This window comes from Oncorhynchus tshawytscha, linkage group LG30, assembly GCF_018296145.1.
Source record: "Oncorhynchus tshawytscha isolate Ot180627B linkage group LG30, Otsh_v2.0, whole genome shotgun sequence".
NCBI classification, from domain to species: Eukaryota; Metazoa; Chordata; class Actinopteri; order Salmoniformes; family Salmonidae; genus Oncorhynchus; species Oncorhynchus tshawytscha.
The window spans coordinates 36,367,229-36,382,449 of NC_056458.1; the positions used below are offsets into that span (position 1 = coordinate 36,367,229).

At 45.9% G+C, this 15,221-nt stretch overlaps 1 protein-coding gene across 1 annotated transcript in view; it reads left to right on the forward strand.

Annotated features, from left to right (window-relative positions):
• Positions 1–4,938: 4,938 nt before the first annotated feature.
• Positions 4,939–15,221, forward strand: part of gramd1ba (GRAM domain containing 1Ba) — a 115,714-nt gene continuing 105,431 nt past the window's right edge. Inside the window, exon 1 of the mRNA XM_042309178.1 lies at positions 4,939–5,240. The gene's annotated coding sequence lies outside the window, so the exon portion shown is untranslated. The remainder of the gene's footprint in view (positions 5,241–15,221) is intronic.

Sequence of the window (15,221 nt, forward strand, 5' to 3'; positions counted from 1 at the left end):
TAACACGTAGAATCATGTAGTAACCAAGAAAGGGTCAAATAGCCCTTACACAGCCTGGAGGTGTGTTGGGTCATTGTCCTGTTGAAAAACAAATGGGATGGCGTATCGCTGCAGAATGCTATGGTAGCCATGCTGCTTAAGTATGCCTTGAATTCTAAATAAATCACTGAGTGTCACCAGCAAAGCACACCCACACCACCTCCTCCATGCTTCACAGTGGGAACCACACACCGGAGATCAAATTTCCACCGGCCTTATGTCCATTGCTCGTGTTTCTTGGCCCAAGTATTGCTGCTTCTTCTTATTGGTGTCCTTTAGTAGTGGTTTCTTTGCAGCAATTCAACCATGAAGGCCTGATCCACACAGTCTCCTCCGAACAGTTGATGTTGAGATGTGTCTGTTACTTGAACTCTGTGAAGCATTTATATGGGCTGCAACTTCTGAGGCTAGTAACTCTAATGAACTTATCCTCTGCAGCAGAGGTAACTCTGGGTCTTCCTTTCCTGTGGTGGTCCTCATGAGAGCCAGTTTCATCATAGCGCTTGATGGTTTTTATGACTGCACTTGAAGAAACTTTGAAAGTGCATGAAATGTTCCATATTGACTGACCTTCAAATCTTAAAGTAATGATGGATTCTCATTTCTCTTCTGTTATTTGAGCTGTTCTTGACATAATATGCACTTGTTTTTTTTACCAAAAAGGGTTATCTTCTGTATACCACCCCTACCTTGTCACAACACAACTGATTGGCTCAAATGCATTAAGTAGGAAAGAAATTCCACAAATCAACTTTTAACAAGGCACACCTGTTAATTGAAATGCATTCCAGGTGACAACCTCATGAATCTGGTTGAGAGAATGCCAAGAGTGTCCAAAGCTGTCATCAAGGCAACAGGTGGCTACTTTGAACAATCTAAAATAAAAAATATATTTTGATTTGTATAAATCCTGTTAGGGAGGCTGCGAATTTTCGCAGCTTTTTGTTAAAAATCGCGCAACATTTCAGCGCCCTGCTACTCATGCCAGGAATATAGTATATGCATATGATTAGTATGTGTGGATAGAAAACACTCAGACGTTTCTAAAACTGGTTAAATCATGGCTGTGACTATAACAGAACGTGCGTTTCATCGAAAAGTGCAGGAAAATCTGATCACTGAAAATGGAAATAAATATCCATGCGCCACTTCCAGGAATTGTTAAAGGTGAACCGGATTAAATGAGGCCGAGGTTGCAGTACCTACAGCTTCCACACGATGTCTAGAGTCTTGTCATTTGCTTAGGCTTTGATTCTTGGTCAAACCGACCCAAGGGAACCGATTCCCTCCGGCCTCCAACAGGATGTTTTGGTTGAGATTTCTCCGGGCATTTTTTCCAGACGGTCACCTATAGAATTTACATCGCCTCCTGATGAATTTTATCGCTTATTAACGTGTACTAATACCTAAAGTTGCATTACAAAAGTATTTCGAAGTGTTTTGTGAAAGTTTATCGTCGACTTTTTTAATTTTTAAAAATGACGTTGCGTTATCAAACTCAGTTTTTTCCTTGATTACACAGTCTTCATAGATCGATATCTAGGCTATATATGGACCGATTTAATCGAAAAAAGACCCAAATAAATGTTTATGGGACATCTAGGAGTGCCAAGAAAGAAGCTTGTCAAAGGTAATGAATGTTTTATATTTTATTTCTGCGTTTTGGGTAGCGCCGGCTACCGCAAAATCTGTCGTGTTAGGTGACGTTGCAGTATTTTGGGGGTACATGCTATCAGATAATAGCTTCTCGTGCTTTCGCCGAAAAGCATTTTACAAATCTGACTTGGTGGATAGATTCACAACGAGTGTAGCTTTAATTCACTACCTTGAATGTGTATTTTAATGAAAGTTTAATGAAATTATGAGTTTTATCAAAAACTATAGGTGGCGCTCTGAAATCCGCTGAGTGTTGTTCCTGCATGGGAACAGCATTCTGCGTCATCCTTAAGAAGTTAAAGGAGCATGATGGAGTGCTGCATCAGATGACTTGGCCTCCACAATCACCCAACCTCAACCCAATTCAAATGTTTGGGATGAGTTGGACCGCAGAGTGAAAGAAAAGCAGCCAACAAGTGGTCAGCATATGTGGGAACTCCTTCAAGACTGTTGGAAAAGCATTACAGGTGAAGCTGGTTGAGAGAATGCAAAGCTGTCAAGGCAAAGGGTGGCTACTTTGAAGAATGTCAAATATAAAATATATTTTGATTTGTTTAACACTTTTTAAAAATTTGTTTAACACATGATTCCATATGTGTTATTTCATAGTTTTGATGTCTTCACTATTATTCTACAATGTAGAAAAACCCTTGAATGAGTAGGTGTGTCCAAACATTTGACTGGTACTGTATATATGTATTACAAATCAGCCTAACTAGTTAAATCATGTTTCTAGTCTATTCTAGTCCTGGGACAACCATTGATGTCCCAGGACCAGGATTGGTAAACACTGTTGAAGTGTATCATTTTTATATATACATGCAGACAGAGCATCATTCTAAGAATGGAATTGTATAACCCTGGTATTGGATATGACTGAAAAAGAATCTCACAGACATTCATACCTGAACTGCACCTTTATTTGCCAAGGTAGAGTACATGATTAGTGAATATAGTAAATGTACAGGTTACAATGTTGGGATCTCATGCATGGTATTATTATTATTTGACCATGCTGGTCATTTATGAACATTTGAACATCTTGACCATGTTCTGTTATCTCCACCCAGCACAGCCAGAAGAGGACTGGCCACCCCTCATAGCCTGGTTCCTCTCTAGGTTTCTTCCTAGGTTTTGGCCTTTATAGGGAGTTTTTCCTAGCCATCGTGCTTCTACACCTGCATTGCTTGCTGTTTGGGGTTTTAGGCTGGGTTTCTGTACAGCACTTTGAGATATCAGCTGATGTAAGAAGGGGCTATATAAATACATTTGATTGATTGGGAACCACATGTATATACGACTTGCATCCTTGGTACAAAATTACATTATATTCTACTCAATCCATAGGCTTCGTTGAAGTTGATACAACTGGCTATGATAACTGAGGTTCTGTAGCTAGGTTCTGAACTAATATGTATACCAAGCGTTTTAGGGTCCATACACAGATCGGCTACATGGCTAGCTACACGTCCATAGACATATAGGTATTTTTTATCCTCCACTGTGCAATAAGCAAGAAAATAGTTGGCTAGCTACGTTACTTCAGCTGCATTGCATGGCAAATATCAGCAAGGCAAGCCTACAAAATTGTACATTCAATTTGCAGTAAAAGCTTTAGCTAACTAGACTCTTTACATCCACTGTTTCACAAGATGTCAGCCTGGTTTGCTGGTTGTTTCAGGAGTCCCTAAAACATTAAACAACCAGAATTACAATTTCTAACTCATGTCACAACACACATAAAGCTAGACAGCTAGGTGGCTAATTTTAGCTAGTCAGCTAGCTTGCTAAATAGGGATTTTCGTAATAAACTTTATGACAAAACTATGCATAATTGTTTGTCTTTACATGAACTAACATTCCTCTTAACTGTACTTTTTTTTGCCTGATTCGTTATAATGTTATAATTACTTACATTTGCTTCCATCCTAGTATTTTTGTCAGCCATATTTGCTGAAGAAAGTCTCCAGCCTTGGGTCGCATAGCGTCAAAATCGTCATGGGAACCACTCGAAATGATTGGTCGCCGCTGGTGATTTGCATAAAGAAGGGAAATGTTTACACTTTTTGGCACGTTCGTGCTGCCCAATGGTCCCTGCTCTCTCCACCTCTCACCGCTTTCCGTCCATTGAAAATTAATGGGAAGTGGTGTTTCACCACGCGGCACCGCGTGCTAGTGTACACGGGGCATTAGGCTACCACATCCTTATGATATATTTTCATAAGCGCAACATGACTGCAAGAGACAGGTTGGAATGTCTGACTGAAATACGGGACAAATTGCTTTTTTCCTAAATTGGTGGTGGTTGAATTTGTTGGGATTGGTTGTTTGGTTGTGGGACAAAGGGCCAAATTTCCCGACTGACAGCACAATTCGGGACATGTGGTCACCCTACTTGCCAGTAAAGATGCCTTCAGAATGACATCACTACTCATTGTGTCATTGCCAGGCTGACGTGTGGCGAGGTTGGAATCTGAAAATAATCTGTGGATGTGTCCGAAATGGCACCCTTATTACCTTTTATAGTGCACTACTTTTAACCAGGGTCCATAGCGTGCCATTTAGGACGTAATTGTGTTTCACCCCCAAGTCATGTAACTAACCAACCCATTTTGTCAATCACAATAACCTCAATATGGACATTAATGGTCTGGCTCTAGGCTCTTTTATAATGAGTTTTTTTTATTCAAGCCTGAATGCAAATGCAAAAATTATAGATGAAAGGGAATAGGAGGAAAATAGTTAAATAGAGCAACTATCCACAGCTGTTATGATACTGTAGGCTATCTACAAAATTAGAAACATCTTACTGGCCTTCCTTTCTCCATGAGAAACTGATGATTAGATCTCATTATAGGCCTACACCGTGAAGCATAATAGGCTATGATGAACAACATCTGACAATGAGACTTTTGACTGTGCTGGACTCTCAATGTCAAAAATGTGTTTAATCATTTCTAGTGTTCAGTCTATTTAGGACTGTATTTTGTGATTTGAGATAATAGGCATAGATAAATGATTGGAGAGAGATTATGATATGAAAAGGTAGAATTTTTATGGGGTGTATCGCAAAGATCTCTGAGATCATGATGTGAATAAGTACGAGGCCATATGAAATTGATAACTGTTTGCGGACTTGTCACATTCTCACTTAGCGTTAACAGTTCAGGCACGAAATGCAACCGGACACAGCTAAGACCTCCCGAAAAGCGTAGCCTTCTCGGAACATTGAAACTGAAAGGCCATTCTGATTGAATGAATGATGTGTCAATCGAATACTGCCTGTTAGCCTATGTGCAGGAAATAAAGTTGACAAAAGGATAAATCACAAATTATGTCTGAGATACGTTTGATAAATAGTGATTGATAGAACAAGCTACGTTTTTTGTTTGTTTGTTAACTTCCCCCCCAAGGCTGTGCGTGGACACATCTTAACGAAAGGAAATACATTGTGAAAGTACGCGGTCTATTGCTGTGACAAAGTTTACAAGGTGCAGTTTGACAGCTGGCTACTTTTTCAACAATTCATGCCTGGGTCTGAAAAGGTAGGGATACGGATAGCAGCCTAATTGTTTGCTGAAACATTACATTTTGGCGTTTTGGAAAATGTTGCAATATTTACATTGACATCGTGGGGACTAGTGCAGCTTTTCTCCGCTGGTTTTGTATGAAATAATTGCCACGTAATATCTCATTTATTTGACATTCTTTGTCCTATTTTACTTTTAATGCATTGCTGTGATATAGCCTACAGCGATACGGAGTAGTCGTATTGTACGTTCAGATATTAATTCATAAGGACATTGGCAATTGCGTGTAGTTACGGTATGACAATACGTGACATGGGGCACTACACAACTTTGTCATAGCATTGACACGTTCTTGTGGAATCGTCAAATTAGAAAATGGCACCTATTAACATTTTGAATGGGTCCTGCAGTTTCAGATTAGGATGTTAGGCTATGTAACTTCTTCAGAGAGTACAATTCCTGAAATAAGACCAACACTCATTTGCCAAACCAAGTTGGCCTTGGACATTTATAACAGTTTGATTTCTACACAATACATAGGCAGCCCGATTATGATACTTTTCCACTAAAATGTTCTTTTGACCAATCACATCAAAATATTTTTCAGAGCTGATCACAATTTTAAAAGCTGTGTGTGTGTGCGTGCATGAAGGAGATTGTGTGGAAGGGAATACGAGGTACGTTCATTTTATAGTAATCAGATTGCAGCCAAATGTTACATTCCTCAGTTTTAACCACATCCTGTGATCACAGGACTGGATGTTGTTGTACCGCAGACTAATATGAACTTGAAACATTATATTCAAGCTCTTTTCAACATCATATATTACATATATTAATGCTGAATCTGTAAGTAGCCTGGAATCTGTATTGAACACATTTCAAACAACGTCCATATAAGCAGGTCTCCATTAGCCTGGAGGTTAAGAGCATTGGGCCAGTAACCAAAAGGTCACTGGTTCGAATCCCAGAGGCAGTTCTGCCCTTGAGCAAGTCAGTTCACCCCAATAACAACTGCTCCCCGGGCACCGATGATGTCGTTTCAGAGGAGTTGGGATAAATGCGGAAGACACATTTCAGTTGAATGCATTGTTGGTCAACTGACTTTCTTCCTTAGAGGGGAAACACATTGAAAATAAATAACTGGTCACCTACCACACTTCCCTCTGCTTTCTTTGTCTATTGAGACAGCGAATGAGAGACAGACCTGTTTTTCACTAATTGGTCTTCATGTCTTAAAGTAATGATGGACCTGTCAGTGTATTTCTTAAAGTAATGATGAAACAAATATCAGAATTGGGTTGCCTGTGTAAACTCAGCTGTATACATGTCTGATGGTAGAATGGCAGGTCTCCATTCAGTTGTAAGAGAAGTTCTTTGACATTTACAGTACCAGTCAGAAGTTTGGACACACCTACTCATTCCAGGGTTTCTTTTTTCTACTGTTTTCTACATTGTAGAATAATAGTGAAGACATCAAAACTATGAAATCATGTAGTATCCAAAAAAGTGTTAAACAAATCAAAATATATTTTATATTTTACATTCTTCAAAGTAGCCACCCTTTGCCTTGACAGCTTTGCACATGCTTGGCATTCTCTCAACCAGCTTCACATGGAATGATTTTCTAACGGTCTTGAAGGAGTTCCCACATATGCTGAGCACTTGTTGGATGCTTTTCCTTCACTCTGCAGTCCAACTCATCCCAAACCATCTCAATTGGGTTGAGGTTGGGTGATTGCGGAGGCCAGGTCATCTGATGCAGAACTATATCACTATCCTTTTTGGTCAAATAGCCCTTACACAGCCTGGAGGTGTGTTGGGTCATTGTCCTGTTGAAAAGCAAATTATAGTCAAACCCGATGGGATGGCGTATCGCTGCAGAATGCTGTGGTAGCCATGCTGGTTAAGTGTGCCTTGAATTCTAAATGAATCACTGACAGTGTCACCAGCAAAGCACCATCACACCACCTCCTCCCTGCTTTAGGGTGGGAACCACACATGGGGAGATCATCCGTTCACCTACTCTGCATCTCACAAAGACATGGCAATTGGAACCAAAAATCTCAAATTTGGATTTCCATTCCATAATGTCCATTGCTTGTGTTTCTTGGCCCAAGCAAATCTCTTCATCTTATTGGTGTCCTTTAGTAGTGGTTTCTTTTCAGCAATTCGACCATGAAGGCCTGATTCACACAGTCTCCTCTGAACAGGTGATGTTGAGATGTGTCTGTTACTTCAATTATGTGAAGCATTTATTTTGGCTGTCATTTCTGCAGCAGAGGTAACTCTGGGTCTTAATTTGCTGTGGGGGTCCTCATGAGAGTCCGTTTCATCGTAGCGCTTGATGGTTTTTACGACTGCACTTGAAGAAACTTTCAAAGTGCATGAAGTGTTCTTGAAATGTTCTGGATTGACTGACCTTCATGTCTTAAAGTAATGATGGACTGTTGTTTCTCTTTGCTATTTGAGCTGTACCTTGACCATAATATTTTTACCAAAAAGGGCTGTCTTATGTAAAGCACCCCTACCTTGCCACCACACAACTGATTGGCTCAAACACATTAAGAAGGAAATAAATTCCACAAATGAACATTTAACAAGGAACACCTGTTACTTGAAATGCATTCAAGGTGACTGACTACCTCATGAATCTGGTTGAGAGAATGCCAAGAGTGTGCAAAGCTATCATCGTGGCATAGGGTGGCTACTTTGAAGAAGTATTAAATATATTTGGTTTGTTTAACACTTATTGGTTACTAAACGTCCTCTCACTGTCAACTGTGTTAATTTTCAGCAAACTTAAGGTGTAAATATTGCCTACCGTTTGTAAGTTGTTAGGGTCTTAACAACTGTTCCACAGGTGCATGTTCATTAATTGTTTATGGTTTATTGAACAAGCATGGCAAACAAATCATACAAATCTAATTAACGTCACAGATCTTCATTGTAAAGGGTTTAAACACTATCTTTGAAAGACCGGGTCCTGAAAAAGGGCTGTATCTTTTTTTTTTGCTGAGTTTGTGTTATTTCAAACTTTTGACTGGTACAGTATCTAATCTGCCATGTACCAAAGGCTTTATACAGAGTGAGTTTTTAACAGTGCTTTACGAGTTAAACACAACTGGCATGATCAGAATGAAAAGTGGATACAGAAAATGTAGGAAAGAAAATCATCTCTGTATTATCTGACTTCTATGGAAATCTGAAAGCTGGGAATTTTGGAGCTGGAGTTTATCATCCACATATAGAATTGGCTGTTTGTCTGTCATCATCTGATGTGAATGGCATCCCCAATCTGTTTTGGCCTTAATCTGCAGAGAAATAGTAGGATGATGGATGGTGGCTCACTCAACTCAGAGCTGCGTTCCAAATGGCACCCTATTCCCTACATAGTTCGTTACTTTTGACCAGGGAGAGAGAGAGTATAGCAATGCCATTTGTGTTGCAGACAGATAATCAACAGTTATTTTCTCTGAATTAGCTCCCTGCTGGGAAGGAGATGAAACCAATCAGAATATCACTTCCCTGCTCCCTCTGTGTGTTTCTCTCTCTCTCTTTTTCAATTCAATGGCTTTATTGGCATGGGAAACATCTGTTAACATTGCCAAAGCAAGTGAGGTAGAGAATATATAAAGTGAAATAAACAATAGAAATGAACAGTAAACATTACACATACAGAAGTTTCAAAACAAAAAAGATATTACAAATGTCATATTATGTATATATACAGTGTTGTAGCAATGTACAAATGGTTAAAGTACACAAGGGAAAATAAATAAGCCTCTCTGTCTCTCTTGCTGTGTTTATTTCACTCTCTCTCTCGCTGTGTCTCTCGCTCTCTCTCTGTCTCTCTCACTGTGTGTGGCTCTCGCTCTCTCTCTCGATGTGTGTGTGGCTCTCGCTCTCTCTCTCGCTGTGTGTCTCTCGCTCTCTCTCTCGCTGTGTGTGTGTCTCTCGCTCTCTCTCTCGCTGTGTGTGTCTCTCGCTCTCTCTCTCGATGTGTGTGTGGCTCTCGCTCTCTCTCTCGCTGTGTGTCTCTCGCTCTCTCTCTCGCTGTGTGTGTGTCTCTCGCTCTCTCTCTCGCTGTGTGTGTCTCTCGCTCTCTCTCTCGATGTGTGTGTGGCTCTCGCTCTCTCTCTCGCTGTGTGTCTCTCGCTCTCTCTCTCGCTGTGTGTGTGTCTCTCGCTCTCTCTCTCGCTGTGTGTCTCTCTCGCTCTCTCTCTCTCGCTGTGTCTCTCTCGCTCTCTCTCTCGCTGTGTCTCTCTCGCTCTCTCTCTCGCTGTGTGTGTCTCTCGCTCTCTCTCTCGCTGTGTGTGTCTCTCTCGCTCTCTCTCTCGCTGTGTGTGTCTCTCTCGCTCTCTCTCTCGCTGTGTGTGTCTCTCTCGCTCTCTCTCTCTGCTGTGTGTCTCTCTCTCGCTCTCTCTCTCGCTGTGTGTGTCTCTCTCGCTCTCTCTCTCGCTGTGTGTGTCTCTCTCGCTCTCTCTCTCGCTGTGTGTGTCTCTCTCGCTCTCTCTCTCGCTGTGTGTCTCTCGCTCTCTCTCGCTCTTGCTGTGTCTCTCTCTCTCGCTGTGTGTGTCTCTCTCTCTTGCTGTGTCTCTCGCTCTCTCTCTCGCTGTGTGTCTCTCGCTCTCTCTCTCGCTGTGTGTCTCTCGCTCTCTCTCTCGCTGTGTGTCTCTCGCTCTCTCTCTCGCTGTGTGTCTCTCGCTCTCTCTCTCGCTGTGTGTCTCTCGCTCTCTCTCTCGCTGTGTGTCTCTCGCTCTCTCTCTCGCTGTGTCTCTCGCTCTCTCTCTCGCTGTGTGTCTCTCGCTCTCTCTCTCGCTGTGTGTCTCTCGCTCTCTCTCTTTCTCTCGCTGTGTCTCGCTCCTTCTAGCTGTGTGGCTCTCACTCTCTCTCTCTTTCTCTCGCTGTGTGTCTCCTGCGCTCTCTCTCTGTGTCTCGCTCTCTCTTGCTCTTGCTGTGTGTGTCTCTCGCGCACTAACTCTCTCGCTGTGTGTGTCTCTCTCGCTGTGTGTGTGTGTCTCTCGCTCTCTCTCTCGCTGTGTGTGTCTCTCTCGCTGTGTGTGTGTCTCTCTCGCTCTCTCTCTCTTGCTGTGTGTCTCTCGCTCTCTCTCTCTTGCTGTGTGTCTCTCTCACTCTCTCTCTCTCTTGCTGTGTGTCTCTCTCGCTCTCTCTCTTTGCTGTGTGTCTCTCTCGCTCTCTCTCTCTTGCTGTGTGTCTCTCTCGCTCTCTCTCTCTCGCTGTGTGTCTCTCGCTCTCTCTCTTGCTGTGTGTCTCTCGCTCTCTCTCTCTTGCTGTGTGTCTCTCGCTCTCTCTCTCTTGCTGTGTGTCTCTCTCGCTCTCTCTCTCTCTTGCTGTGTGTCTCTCTCGCTCTCTCTCTCTTGCTGTGTGTCTCTCTCGCTCTCTCTCTCTTGCTGTGTGTCTCTCTCGCTCTCTCTCTCTGCTGTGTGTCTCTCTCGCTCTCTCTCTCTTGCTGTGTGTCTCTCTCGCTCTCTCTCTCTTGCTGTGTGTCTCTCTCGCTCTCTCTCTCTCGCTGTGTGTCTCTCTCGCTCTCTCTCTCTCGCTGTGTGTCTCTCTCGCTCTCTCTCTCGCTGTGTGTGTGTCTCTCTTGCTCTCTCTCTCGCTGTGTGTGTGTCTCTCTCGCTCTCTCTCTCGCTGTGTGTCTCTCGCTCTCTCTCTCGCTGTGTGTCTCTCGCTCTCTCTCTCGCTGTGTGTCTCTCGCTGTGTCTCTCGCTCTCTCGCTGTGTGTGTCTCTCTCTCTCTGTGTCTCTTGCTGTGTGTCTCTCGCTCTCTCTCTGTCTCTCTTGCTGTGTGTCTCTCGCTCTCTCTCTCGCTGTGTGTCTCTCGCTCTCTCTCTCGCTGTGTGTCTCTCGCTCGCTCTCTTTCTCGCTGTGTGTCTCTCGCTCGCTCTCTCTCTCGCTGTCTCTCTCGCTCTCTCTCTCTGCTGTGTGTGTCTCTTGCTCTGTCTCTCACTGTGTGTGTCTCTCTCGCTCTCTCTCTCGCTGTGTGTCTCTCTCGCTCTCTCTCTCGCTGTGTGTGTCTCTCTCGCTCTCTCGCTGTGTGTGTCTCTCTCGCTCTCTCTCTCGCTGTGTGTGTTTCTCACTCTCTCTCTGTGTGTCTCTCTTGCTGTGTGTCTCTCGCTCTCTCTGTGTGTCTCTCTTGCTGTGTGTCTCTCGCTCTCTCTCTCACTGTGTGTGTCTCTCTCTCTCTCGCTGTGTGTGACGCTCTCGCTGTGTGTGTGTCTCGCTCTCTCTGTGTGTCTCTCTTGCTGTGTGTCTCTCGCTCTCTCTCTCTCGCTGTGTGTCTCTCGCTCTCTCTCTCGCTGTGTGTGTTTCTCACTCTCTCTCTGTGTGTCTCTCTTGCTGTGTGTCTCTCGCTCTCTCTGTGTGTCTCTCTTGCTGTGTGTCTCTCGCTCTCTCTCTCACTGTGTGTGTCTCTCTCTCTCTCGCTGTGTGTGACGCTCTCGCTGTGTGTGTCTCGCTCTCTCTGTGTGTCTCTCTTGCTGTGTGTCTCTCTCTCTCTCTCTCGCGCTGTGTGTGTCTCTCGCGCGCTAACTCTCTCGCTGTGTGTCGCTCTCGCTCTCTCTCTCGCTGTGTGTCTCTCGCTCTCTCTCTCTCTCTGTGTGTCTCTCTCGCTCTCTCTCTCTCGCTGTGTGTCTCTCTCGCTCTCTCTCGCTGTGTGTGTCTCTCTCTCTCTCGCTGTGTCTCTCTCTCTCTCTCTCTCTCTCGCTGTGTGTGTCTCTCTCGCTCTTTCTCTCTCGCTGTGTGTGTCTCGCTCTCTCGCTGTGTGTGTATCTCTCTGTCTCTCTCTTGCTGTGTGTCTCTCACTCTCTCTCTGTGTGTCTCTCTTGCTGTGTGTCTCTCGCTCTCTCTCTCGCTGTGTGTGTCTCTCTCTCTCTCGCTGTGTGTGTATCTCTCTCTGTGTGTGTCTCTTGCTGTGTGTCTCTCGCTCTCTCTCTGTCTCTCTTGCTGTGTGTCTCTCGCTCTCTCGCTGTGTGTCTCTCGCTCTCTCTCTGTCTCTCTTGCTGTGCGTCTCTCGCTCTCTCTCTCGCTGTGTCTCTCTCGCTCTCTCTCTCGCTGTGTGTCTCTCGCTCTCTCTCTTGCTGTGTCTCTCTCGCTCTCTCTCTCGCTGTGTGTGTCTCTCTCGCTCTCTCTCTCGCTGTGTGTCTCTCTCGCTCTCTCTCTCGCTGTGTGTGTCTCTCTCGCTCTCTCTCTCGCTGTGTGTGTCTCTCTCGCTCTCTCTCTCGCTGTGTGTGTCTCTCTCGCTCTCTCTCTCGCTGTGTGTGTCTCTCTCGCTCTCTCTCTCGCTGTATGTGTCTCTCTCTCTCTCTCTCACTGTGTGTGCCTCTCTCTCTCTCTCTCTCACTGTGTGTGTCTCTCTCTCGCTCTCTCTCTCTCTCTCTCGCTGTGTCTCTCGCTGTGTCTCTCGCTCTCTCTCTCTCGCTGTGTGTCTCTCGCTCTCTCTCTCTCGCTGTGTGTCTCTCGCTCTCTCTCGCTGTGTGTCTCTCGCTCTCTCGCTGTGTGTGTATCTCTCTGTCTCTCTCGCTGTGTGTGTATCTCTCTGTCTCTCTCTCGCTGTGTGTGTCTCTCTCGCTCTCTCTCTCGCTGTGTGCTCTCTCTCTCTCGCTGTGTGCGTCTCTGTCTCTCTCTCTCTCTCTCACTGTGTGTGTCTCTCTCTCTCTCTCTCACTGTGTGTGTCTCTCTCTCGCTCTCTCTCTCTCTGTGTCTCTCTGTGTCTCTCGCTGTGTGTGTCTCTCTCGCTCTCTCTCTCGCTGTGTGCGTCTCTCTCTCTCTGTGTGTGTCGTCTCTGTCTCTCTCTCTCTCTCTGTGTGTGTCTCTCTCTCTCTCTCTCTCACTGTGTGTGTCTCTCTCTCGCTCTCTCTCTCTCTCGCTGTGTCTCTCGCTGTGTCTCTCGCTGTGTCTCTCGCTCTCTCTCTCTCGCTGTGTGTCTCTCGCTCTCTCTCGCTGTGTGTCTCTCGCTCTCTCGCTGTGTGTGTATCTCTCTGTCTCTCTTGCTGTGTGTCTCTCTCTCTCTCGCTGCTGTGTGTGTCTCTCTCTCGCTGTTTGTGTCTCTCTCTCTTTCTCTCGCTGTGTGTGTCTCTCTGCGCTAACTCTCTCGCTGTGTGTGTCGCTCTCGCTGTGTGTGTCTCGCTCTCTCTGTGTGTCTCTCTTGCTGTGTGTCTCTCGCTCTCTCTCTGTCTCTCTTGCTGTGTGTCTCTCGCTCACTCTCTCTCGCTGTGTGTCTCTCTCTCTCGCTGTGTGTGTGTCTCTCGCTCTCGCTGTGTGTGTGTCTCTCGCTCTCTCTCTCTTTCTCTCGCTGTGTGCCTCGCTCTCTCTCGCTTTGTGGTGTCTCGCTCTCTCTAGCTGTGTGTCTCTCACTCTCTCTCTCTCTCGCTGTGTGTGTCTCTCGCGCGCTAACTCTCTCGCTGTGTGTGTCGCTCTCGCTGTGTGTGTCGCTCTCGCTGTGTGTCTCTCTTGCTGTGTGTCTCTCGCTCTCTCTCACTCTCGCTCTCTCTCTCTCGCTGTGTCTCTCGCTCTCTCTCTCGCTGTGTGTCTCTCGCTCTCTCTCACTCTCGCTCTCTCTCTCTCTCTCGCTGTGTCTCTCGCTCTCTCTCTCGCCGTGTCTCTCGCTCTCGCTGTGTGTCTCTCGCTCTCTCTCTCTCTCGCTGTGTGTCTCTCTCTCTCTCGCTGTGTGTCTCTCTCTCTCTCTCTGTGTGTCTCTCTCTCTCTCTCGCTGTGTGTCTCTCTCTCTCTGTGTGTCTCTCTCTCTCTCTCGCTGTGTGTCTCTCTCTCTCTCGCTGTGTGTCTCTCTCTCTCTCTCGCTGTGTGTCTCTCGCTCTCTCGCTGTGTGTGTCTCTCGCTCTCTCGCTGTGTGTCTCTCGCTCTTTCGCTGTGTGTGTATCTCTCTGTCTCTCTTGCTGTGTGTCTCTCTCTCTCTCGCTGTGTCTCTCGCTGTGTCTCTCGCTCTCTCTCTCTCGCTGTGTGTCTCTCGCTCTCTCTCGCTGTGTGTCTCTCGCTCTCTCGCTGTGTGTGTGTATCTCTCTGTCTCTCTTGCTGTGTGTCTCTCTCTCTCTCGCTGTGTGTGTCTCTCTCTCGCTGTGTGTGTCTCTCTCTCTTTCTCTCGCTGTGTGTGTCTCTCGCGCGCTAACTCTCTCGCTGTGTGTGTCGCTCTCGCTGTGTGTGTCTCGCTCTCTCTGTGTGTCTCTCTTGCTGTGTGTCTCTCGCTCTCTCTCTGTCTCTCTTGCTGTGTGTCTCTCGCTCACTCTCTCTCGCTGTGTGTCTCTCTCTCTCGCTGTGTGTGTGTCTCTCGCTCTCGCTGTGTGTGTGTCTCTCGCTCTCTCTCTCTTTCTCTCGCTGTGTGCCTCGCTCTCTCTCGCTTTGTGGTGTCTCGCTCTCTCTAGCTGTGTGTCTCTCACTCTCTCTCTCTCTCGCTGTGTGTGTCTCTCGCGCGCTAACTCTCTCGCTGTGTGTGTCGCTCTCGCTGTGTGTGTCGCTCTCGCTGTGTGTCTCTCTTGCTGTGTGTCTCTCGCTCTCTCGCTCTCTCTCTCGCTGTGTGTCTCTCGCTCTCTCTCACTCTCGCTCTCTCTCTCTCGCTGTGTCTCTCGCTCTCTCTCTCGCCGTGTCTCTCGCTCTCGCTGTGTGTCTCTCGCTCTCTCTCTCTCTCGCTGTGTGTCTCTCTCTCTCTCGCTGTGTGTCTCTCTCTCTCTCGCTGTGTGTCTCTCTCTCTCTCGCTGTGTGTCTCTCTCTCTCTCTCGCTGTGTGTCTCTCGCGCTCTCGCTGTGTGTCTCTCGCTCTCTCGCTGTGTGTGTCTCTCGCTCTCTCGCTGTGTGTGTCTCTCGCTCTTTCGCTGTGTGTGTATCTCTGTCTCTCTCTTGCTCTGTGTCTCTCGCTCTCTCGCTCTGTGTGTCTCTCGCTCTCTCGCTGTGTGTGTGTATCTCACTCTCTCTCTGTGTGTCTCTCTTGCTGTGTGTCTCTCGCTCTCTCTCTCACTGTGTGT